At 43.7% G+C, this 10729-nt stretch overlaps 1 long non-coding RNA gene across 1 annotated transcript; it reads right to left on the bottom strand.

Moving 5' to 3' along the window:
* Positions 1–2480: 2480 nt before the first annotated feature.
* Positions 2481–10729, bottom strand: LOC129046162 (uncharacterized). Its single transcript, XR_010407188.1, has 5 exons — positions 10487–10729; positions 9214–9296; positions 8058–8232; positions 5178–5284; positions 2481–3512 (listed from the first exon to the last, which is right to left on the bottom strand). It is a non-coding gene; the product is annotated as an uncharacterized LOC129046162 (long non-coding RNA).

A 10729-nucleotide genomic window follows, 5' to 3' on the forward strand; every position in this document is an offset into this window, starting at 1 on the left:
AACCAGGCAGGGGTTCCTCTGCGGGAGTGACAAAAGGCGGGTGGTTGACCTCTCTGGTGTGGCTTTCTCAGTGTCCTCTCCCCTTTGTCTTGGGAACAGAGTGGGGATCTTACCCTGCAAAGGCACATCCCTCCTCTGTCAGGAATGGAGCTGTGACTCAGACCTGGTCCATCAGTGACTGCAGGACCTAGCCGAGGGCCTAGGGACACCACCTGAGCCAGTAGAATTCATTCCAGGGCTTTCCTTAAGGTGTTGGGATCGAGACGTTCTCTTTCATCCGGGGTGGTTAAGTGGCCCGTGGGGGTGGGGGGTGGGAGGGCGGGGAGTGGAAGCTTGGAGCTGCTGGTGTCCTCTTCGCTGCTTCACGGAGATTTGGAAGCCAGATGCCACCACAGAGGAAATGAGAGCCGAAGGGGGAGAGAGATTCCTGATGAGGTATGGTCCTGCCCCCTTGTCACTGGAAGAGTCCAGATTACTACAAGTCATTCTCTAGGGACCTTAGTGACAGTAGAGTAATGACAGGCATAACAATGTCTGATGGGCATTGTCAAAATAGATCTACTAGTAACACCAGCTGCTGTTTATCGAACGCCTCTTGTGATAGACTGATTGCTCTGTTAATAACCTCCCTGCGTCTTGCCCTCTGAATGTGCCTTTTGCAGCACCTGCTAGCAATCTTTCCCCGCTTCTTGAATCTGAGCTGGCTTATGACTTACTTTGTACAGAAGTAGGGGGCCGAAGGGACAGGGTGCCAGTTCTAAGCCTAAGTCACTGCCGTGGGAAAAAGCTGGACAATGAGAGACCACAGCCAGTCAACTCACGTGGGCAGAGCCACTAGCCACCACACCCCTGACCACAGATGCCTGAGGGAGCCCGACAGAGGCCCCGAAGAACCACACAACTGAGCCTCGCCTAAATGACAGGCCTGCAGAATTGTGGGCTAAATAAATGGTGGTTGTCTTAAGCTACTAACTTTTGGGGTGATCTGTTTCCTAGCAGATCTGTTTCCTGGCTTTGGAGACAGACAAGTCTGATTTTGAGTCATGGCTCGATAGCCTCCCAGCTGTGTGACCTTGGGCAAGGTTTTTAACTGCCCCTGTTCAGATTTCTCATCTGTAAAATGGGTACAATGATAGTTACGGAATTTTGTTAAAGTAAATGGGATAATGCTTATGATGTATTAGCACAGTGCCTCTGGTGCACAATAAATCCTTAAACTCATGATCTATCCTAGGAGCTAGCAGCTGTTTGCCCATTTTCCAGATGAGGAGGCAGAGGCTCAGAAGGCTAACCTGATGATAATAGTGACCAAATATGGAGGGTCCACTGTGGCCTGAGATGGCTGTAAGCTACATCTTCCAGAATTAGAGTCACAGGATCTGTAGGTGCAGCACAGCCCAGGTGATCCCAGGTGAACAGACAGTCTGGTTGGGGTCAGGGTGGGGAGAAGAGCCCACGTTCTCACCTCCTGGAGCGGGCATGATGACTGGGCCTTCAGCGCATCCAGTGTTCTCTCAGGGAGGAGCTAAGCATGAGAACCGGAGAGCAGGAGAAGGTCAAGAAGATTCCAGGGAGGTGCCGCTTCATCTTCATCTCAGCTTTTAGGGAATGCTGACAGGGAAGGGGCCTTGACAGGTGTAATTCCCCAGTCACTTTTGCATTCTGCTTCCCACAATTGGGTCATCTGCTGCCGAGCCCCACGGGACACCTTGTCTAGACTCTCTCCCCGCCCCAGTCCAGACAAAGCCAGAACAGTGAATCATAGAATAAATAGGTCTTGGACTCTATGTTCTTCCAAAAGCCAGAACAATTCCATCCCAATTCTGACCACCAAAATTATACTTACACTCATGTACTTATATGGGACTTCTACCTCCTATCCCATTTCCCCTTCCCTCCCCCTTCTCTCATTACACGTGCACACACATGTCCACATGTGCACACTGGCATGATCTTCTACCAGAGTAGTATTTAGATTTAGGGTTTTCATCGTATATTTTATTTTTCTCTATATTATTTCTCACCGCCTGACATATTTTCTATTTGTTTATTATCTATCTTCTCGCACTATTATATAAGCTCCAAGAGGGATGATTTGTTCCTGATATAGCCTCAGTGCCTAGAACAGTGCCCAACACAGGGTGGGTACTAAAAAAATACTTGTTGCATGAGTGAATGAATGAGTGAATGAATGAATGAATGAAGTAGGTGGGGTGTTTGAGCGGGATTCAGTTTTGGGGAGGAGTGGCTGATGAGTGGAGAGTTAACATCTTGTGATTTCAAAGCACCTTTAACTTTTCAAATCATTCTATGGATGGTAATCTCACGGATGCTCACAACCTCTTAGGAAGTACTCAGACTGTGAAGTTGTTCCCACATGACAGATGAAGAAATTGAGACCCAGGCAGGCCGAGTGTCTAAGATTCTAGAATCTGTTAGTGGAAAGCAAAGACTAATTTCCATGTTCTCCTGGAGTGGAGATGAAGAGCCAGAGCATACAGATGGGAAGTGAAGGTGAAAACAGAAGCAGTTGATAAATGTACCACCATTTTTATTTTGTTGGTCATTTTTGTCCTGATCCCTCTCTTGCAGGCAAATACCAAGCCCCAAACTAACTTGCTCACAAGCCAAAGGTGGACCCTGTTGTCCAAAATGGGTTTTTTTTGCACAAGACTTAAGAAGAGATTGTCTTCTGTCTGTGCTGTCACACAAATCAAGGTGATGTGTTTTGCTTTCTAGTAAACTCTTGGAATAATGACAACACCAGATTTCTATTTAATTTTTCATATTTGAACAACTTTGAATGAAGTTTATTGACTTAAGCTATTTTTAGAAACACTATGAAGAATGTTCTTTCCGCCTTTCCTTGCCTTTGATGTTAAACCAAACTTCTTCCCTCCTCTACTTTCTTCATTAAGGATTAGTTTCAATCTCCACCGAAGTATTTATGGGAGCCTCAGCAGGAAGTGGGGAGTGGTGTTCTGACAATGTGGGGCCAGAGCATGGAGCTGACTGGGGCCTCTGCAAACTGGTTATGTGCCTAAGAACTTTTTAAAGAAAGCATACAGACCGACATACCGTGTTTCCTTCAGTTGACAATGTGCTAACACCTGTGGGTTCTTTAGGAACTGGGATATGGGAACTTTCTCTGTTTCCTTAGTGACATCCCACATCCATCTCTTCGATCCAAGGCTTAACTGTCTACCTGGAGAGCAGTGAGGTTTATCATGATGCTTGGATTATTTCGATTCAATTCAGTTCCTGTTGAGCAAAACGTGAAGGAGCACTCTAATTTGGCCAAGGAATAAGTTATTTAGAACAGTTAAATAACAGGGGCGCTGGGTGGCTCAGTTGTTAAGCGTCTGCCTTCGGCTCAGGTCATGGTCCCAGGGTCCTGGGATCGAGCCCCGCATCGGGCTCCCTGCTCCGTGAGAAGCCTGCTTCTCCCTCTTCCACTCCCACTGCTTGTGTTCCCTCTCTCGCTGTGTCTCTCTCTGTCAAATAAATAAAATCTTTAAAAAAAAAAAGAACAGTTAAATAACAAAACAATGTGGTCTGTACCGCCCTTGCCCTCAGTAATAATTCTCAATGCTTAAAGTCCTGCCTGACTTATGTATGTTAGGGGTTTGATGAATTTTTGTGGAATGAATGAAGGAAGGTGCTCAAGGCCAAGGGGCAGTACCCCATTTCAGGCCTTCTTAATGTGTCCCTGGGCCACCGCAATATTTTCCCAATGACATCCCAACCTCTTACCCTCTCCCACCCCCATCTAGTCTCCGCCTTACTGCCGCTGTGATCTTTATGAATTGAAAGTGTGCTTGTGTCATGCCCAAGCCTAAAACAAGCCTTATGGCAAGTGTAAAATACTTTAGCATTCCTCCATGACTCTTTAGTGCCGTCAGGATAAAGTTTATTATGTCATTCACTTATTCACTGAACTGGAGGCCTCCCAAGGCTGTTTTATGAATTGTGCTTGAATATCTCTAGTGACGGGGATCTTACTATGCACTCATCACATATTTAGGCAATTCTTTGGATGAAAGAGCCAGGACTGGACACTAGAACTCCTGTGTATTAGAGTTCTCCAGAGAAACAGAACCAACAGGTGATAGATAGATAGATAGATAGATAGATAGATAGATAGATAGATAGATAGATGCACTCATCACATATTTAGGCAATTCTGTAGATGAAAGAGCCAGGACTGGACACTAGAACTCCTGTGTATTAGAGTTCTCCAGAGAAACAGAACCAACAGGTACATAGATAGATAGATAGATGATAGATAGATAGATAGATAGATAGATAGATAGATAGATAGATAGATAGATGCACTCATCACATATTTAGGCAATTCTGTAGATGAAAGAGCCAGGACTGGACACTAGAACTCCTGTGTATTAGAGTTCTCCAGAGAAACAGAACCAACAGGTACATAGATAGATAGATAGATGATAGATAGATAGATAGATAGATAGATAGATAGATAGATAGATGCACTCATCACATATTTAGGCAATTCTGTAGATGAAAGAGCCAGGACTGGACACTAGAACTCCTGTGTATTAGAGTTCTCCAGAGAAACAGAACCAACAGGTACATAGATAGATGATAGATAGATAGATGATAGATAGATAGATAGATAGATAGATAGATAGATAGATAGATGATAGATAGATAGATAATATTTATTAAAGGAACTGGTCATGCAGTATGGAGGCCAAGAAATCCTACAATCTCCTGTAAGCCAGAGAGCCAGGAAAGTCAGTGGTATAACTCAGTCTGAGTATAAAGGCCAAAAACTGGAAGCACCACTGTCCACAGGCAGGAAGAGATGAATGCCTCCGCTCAGGCAGAGAACAAATTCCCTCTTCCGCTGCCTTTTTGTTCTATTCTGGCCCTCAGTGTATTGGATGATGCCCACTCATATGGAGGAGGGCCATCTGCTTTTTACTCAGTTCACCAACTCAAATGCAAATCTCTTCCAGAAACACCCTCACAGGCACACCCAGAAATAATGTCTCACCAGCTCTCTAGGCATCCCTGAGCCCAGTCAAGTCAACAACAAAATTAACTGCCATGTCCTGGATCTCTTTCCAGTACTATACCCGTTCTATCAGGCTGCTGCTCAGTTCTTTTGAGGAACGCTAAGTTGCTGAGGAGTGAAAGGAACCTACTTCCCTGGGGAAAGAGGCTGAGAAAACTCAGGAGGAGGAGAGGGAAGATCTTCAGGCTCAGAATGGGAGCCCCTTGTAATCTCTGATTCAGCTGGGGCATGGTTTTCCTAAAGGAGGAGAGAGACAAGGGGAGGGAGGAAAAAGAAATTAGAACAGAAACCCCATGTAAATAATTCCTTTACTAATAGTGCCTTAGCATGTAAGGAAGGACATGGTCCTAGTACTGTCTTAGCAAACTGTTTTGGGTGGTACCCTGAGGAGGAAGCCTCTTACATTTTCTAGAGTGGGAGGATAGGGAAGGTCCTCAGGCACACCCCTCCATCAGGGCCAGGGCTGGCTGGGGACATGGCTTTGTTTCCTGGTGGCTAAAGAGAGCCAGACCTTTGTTAACCTTGGAAGGAGGAGAAATCTGTTCTTGCCATGTCTACTTTCATTTATTTATTTGCTTGTTCATTTAACAACTGTTTACTAAGCATCTATTATATGATATGTACTTGTCTATCCTCTTTAGCACAGGGTAACTTGATGCTTTCCTTTATCATCCCAAAGCTGGTAGCACCCATTCTTTTCTGGGTCTCTGGACTCATACAGTAGAAGTAACAAGCTTGGTGTAACAAGCTAGCCTAAAACTTAGTGACTTAAAACAAATGTTTATTGTTATCACCTCATGATCTTGTGAGTTGACTATGCTTAGCTGGGTCATTCTCATTTAAAGTCTCTTAGGAATTTGCAGTCAAATGGCAGCTGGGCCTGGAGTCATCTGAAGGCTTGAATGAGCTACCATCCAAGATGGCTCACTTGCATGGCTGGCAGTAGATGCTGTGGGCTGGGAGCTCACATGAGGCTGTTGACTGTAGAGTCCACATGTGCCCTTTGTTTGTCTTGGACTTCTTACAGTATAGTGGTGGCAGGCTTCCCAGGGGAAGCATCCCAAGAGCAAGAATTAAAAGAATTCCGGGCGGAAGCTGAAAGTCTTCTGACTTTGCTCAGAAGTCCCAGAATATCAGGTCTGCTGTAATCTCTTGTCAAGGATCACTAAAGACAGCCCATTTTCAAGGGGAGCAGACTAGACTCTGCCTCTTCCTGGGAGGCACAATATGATAGTAAAGGGAGGGCAGAATTGTCTGGGGCCATCATCCAAGACTAACTACCACAGTTTGCCTTCAGGCTCCAACAATTCAGTCCTGGCCATATGTGTCGGTACTTTCCCTCCTTCTAATGATTCAAAAGTTTTATCCCATTCCAGCATTAGCTCCATTTCTTTTCTAAATCAGGCCCACGTATAAATGAAGCTCCTCAGTTGTTATCAGAGCCTAAGTGACCTGGAGGAAGGGAGATACCTAACTCTGGCCTATTCTGGCCACCCTGTCTCACCTAAAGGGGGAGGAAAAAAAACCTGAGAGATGCTTGTGAAGCTCATAGTCCAGAGGCACAGACTCACTAAAAGACTGAAACCTAATTATAGGACTAGAGAATGCTTTCCTACCCCCCACCCCCACCACACCTCACCACAATGTTACTAAAGGCCTATTTATAGCAGTTCCTTTTATCCGGTACATCATGTCTGGCTATTAAGAAAAAATTGCAAGGCATACTAAAAAGCAAAAAACACAATTTGAAGAGACAGAGCAAGTATCAGAACAAGATATGACAGGGATGTTGGAATGCAAAACAGCTATGATGAATGTGCTAAGGTTGCTAATGGATGAAGTAGGTAGCATGCAAGAACAGATGGACAATGCAAGCAGAGAGATGGAAATCCTGAGAAAACCAAAAGAAACATCAGAGGTCAAAAACACTGTAATAGATGGGGCACCTGGCTGGTTCACTCAGAAGAGCATGTGACTCTTGATCTCAGCGTTGTGAGTTCAAGCCCCACGTTGGGTATAGAGATTACTTAAGGAAATAAATAAACTTAAAAAAAACCCCACTGTAGGGCACCTGAGTGGCTCAGTTGGTTAAGCGACTGCCTTCGGCTCAGGTCATGATCCTGGAGTCCCGGGATCGAGTCCCGCATCGGGCTCCCTACTCAGCAGGGAGTCTGCTTCTCCCTCTCCCACTCCCCGTTTGTGTTCCCTCTCTCGCTGTGTCTTTCTCTGTCAAATAAATAAATAAAATCTTTATTAAAAAAAACCCCACTGTAATAGAAATGAAAAATACTTGATGAGCTTATTAATAGACTGGACATGACTGAGGAGAGAATCTTTGAGCATGAGGATATGTCAATAGAATTCCCAAAACTGAAAAGCAAAGAGTACAAAGACAAAAAAAAAGAACAGGATATCCAAGGGTTGTGGGACAATTGCAAAAGCATAAATATCATGGGAATACCACAAGGAGAAGAAAGAGAGAAAGGAAGAGAAGAAATATTTGAAACAATAATGACTGGGAATTTTCCCAAGTTAATGTCAGATACCAAACCACAGATCCAGGAAACTCAGGGAACACCAAGCGGAGTAAATGCCATGAAACCACATCTAGGCATATCACTGTCAAACTACAGAAAGTCAAAGAAAAAATCCTGAAAGAAGTCAAAGGAAAAAAAAAACACCTTAATGACAATTACATCTGACCTCTCAGAAACAATGCAAATAAGAAGAGAAAGGAGTGAAATATTTAAAGTGGTGAGAGAAAAAAACCCGCCAATCTAGAATTCTGTACCTTGCAAAATTCTTTTTCAAAAGTGAAGGATAAATACACTTTCTCATACAAACAAAAGTTGAGGGGATTTGTTGCCAATAGATCCTCCTTGCAAGAAATGTTAAAAGAAGTTCTTTAGAGAGAAGGAAAGTGATACAGGTTAGAAACTTGGATCTGCAAAAGAAAGGAAGAGCAAAGAAGGAATTGGGAAGGTAAAATAAAAACTAATTTTTCAGGCACCTGGGTGGCTCAGTTGGTTAAGCATCTGCCTTTGGCTCAGGTTATGATCCCACGGTCCTGGGATGGAGCCCAGCATCAGACTCCCTGCTCAAAGGGGAGTCTGCTTCTCCCTCTTCTTTTGCCTGCTGCCCCTCCTGCTTGTGGGCATGCATGCGTGCTCCCTCTTTCTCTCTCTCTGTCAAATAAATACATAAAATTAAAAAAAAAAACTTTAATTTTTCTTATTCTTAATTGACCTAACACATAACGGTTTGCTCAAAATAATAACAGTCATAATGTATGTGATTATGTATGCTTTGTGTGTGTGTTTATATATGTATATATAAATATACAAAAGTGAATATATACAAATAAGTGTACACGTGTGTATATATATATACACACACTCACTTTTGTATACTTATTTGTAAGTGAAATGAATGACAGCAATAATACTAGGGATGAGAGGGAGGAATTAGAATTATTTTGTTATTATAAGGTAGATTTGAATTAATCGTAAGTCGTACTTTGAATTTGAAAGTAGATTTGAATTAGTTATAAATGTATATTGCAAACTCTAGGGCAACTACTAAAAAAAGTAAACACAAAAGCATAACTGATAGGCTAAGAAATGATAGGAAATGAAATCATACAAATGGTCAATTCACACGTGAAAAAAATGAATTTAGACACAGACCTTATACCTGTCACAAAAATTAATTAAAAAGGATTCATAGACTGGAATGTAAAATGCAAAACTATACAATCTCTTGAAGAGAACACAGGAGAAAACCTAGATGACCTTGGATTTGGCAATGATTCTTTAGATACAACACCAAATACAATCCATTACAAAAAGAACTGATAAACTGGACTTCCTTGGTATCAAAAACTTCTGCTCTGCAAAAGACAGTGTCAAGAGAATGAGCATATAAGCCACAGACTGGGAGAAAGTATTTGCAAAAGACACATGTGATCAAGGACTCTGATCCAAACTATACAGAGAACTCTTAAAACCGCAATAAAAAAAACAACCTGATTGCAAAATGGGCCGAAGATCTTAACAGACACCTCACCAAAAAAGATACACAGATGGTAAATAAGCACATGAAAAGATGCTCCACATCATATGTCATCAGGGAAACGCAAATGAAAAAAATGAGTTCCCGCTACACACCTATTAGAACGGCCCAAATCCAGAACACTGAGAACACCAGATGCTGGCAAAGGATGTGCAGCAAGGGAGACTCTCCTTTATTGCTGGTGAGGATGAAAAATGGTACAGTCACTATGGAAAACAGTCTGGCAGTTTCTTACAAAACTAAACCCACTCTTAACCATACGATCCGGCCATCTTACTTCTTTCTGTTTACCCAAAGGAGTTGAAAAGTTATGTCTACACAAAACCTGTACGATGGTGTTTATAGCAGCTTTATTCATAACTGCCCAAACTTGGAAGCAGCCAAGGTGTCCTTCAGTAGGTGACTGGATAAGTAATCTGTGGTACATCCACACAATGGAACGTTATTCAGTGCTGGAAAGAAGAGAGCTGTCAAGCCATGGAAAGATACGAAGAAATCTTAAATGCACATTCCTGTGTAAGAGAAGCCAATCCGAAAGGCTACAGACTATAGGATGCCAACTCTGTGACAGCTGGGAAAAGCAAAATTATAGGCATTAAAACAGGAAAAATCCCGGTGGTTGCCCAGAGTCGGGGGCAGGGGATGAATCCACGGAGCACAGAGGAATTTTAGGGCAGGGAAACTATTCTGTAGGATACTAGAAGGGTGGATACATGTCACAATACATTTGTTAAAACCCATAGCATGTACCTAGAGTGAACCCTCCTGTAAGGGATGGACTTGGGTGTTAATGACGTGTCCATGTAGGTTCGTTATTATGACAAAGGTCCCACGCTGATGGGGGTGTTATCGCAGGGGAGGCTGTGCATATTGGGGGCAGGGATCCATGGGAACTCTCTGTACCTTCCACTCCATTTTGCTGTGAACCTAACACTGCTCTAAAAAATAAAGTCTTTAAAGAGAGAGAGAAATTTTTGTTTTTAAGTTTCTTTTTAGTTCATTTTTCTCTTTTCTCTCTCCGCAGATACCTTGTCAAAAGCTGGCACTTGCAACCCGCACTCAGCAAACCTTCGTAGTCGAACCCAGCAGTGCATGAAGTACTTTTCTATGTAATGTCACCGAAGGTCCCAGTGTCGCCGACTTCCCACTCCTGCCCGAGCGGTGGAAGAGCCCCTTCTCTGTGCCCTGCCCCCCTGTCTGTCAAGCCTTCACCCACAGATTCCTCTGAGCCTTTCCGGCTTCTGCCTCTTCCCTTGTCCCAAAGCCAATGCCAATTTGAGATTAAACTTTTAGATGAAAAAAAGAACACCACAGCAGCCCACTTCGGGCACCAAGGTCTACTTATTTAACCATGGCAGCATAACAAACCTCTCCCCAGACGTGGTGGCTGAAGCAACTTCCTCTCGCGTCTCCCGACTCCCCTGGCCGACTGGTTCAGCTGGGTGGTTCTCACTCGGGATTTCTCCTGTGCTTGCATTCGGATGGTGCCTGGGGCTGAAGGCTTCACGGGGCTGGAGGTTCAAGATGACTGACTCACACGGCGGCCAGTTGGCTTTGAGCTCAGCGGGGCTGGTGAGTAGACGGCCCACATGGCTTCTTATGGCTTGGGCT

This window comes from Mirounga angustirostris, unplaced genomic scaffold (assembly GCF_029215605.1).
Source record: "Mirounga angustirostris isolate CCGP_5_RB_7025 unplaced genomic scaffold, mMirAng1.0.hap1 SCAF_14, whole genome shotgun sequence".
Lineage (NCBI taxonomy): Eukaryota > Metazoa > Chordata > Mammalia > Carnivora > Phocidae > Mirounga > Mirounga angustirostris.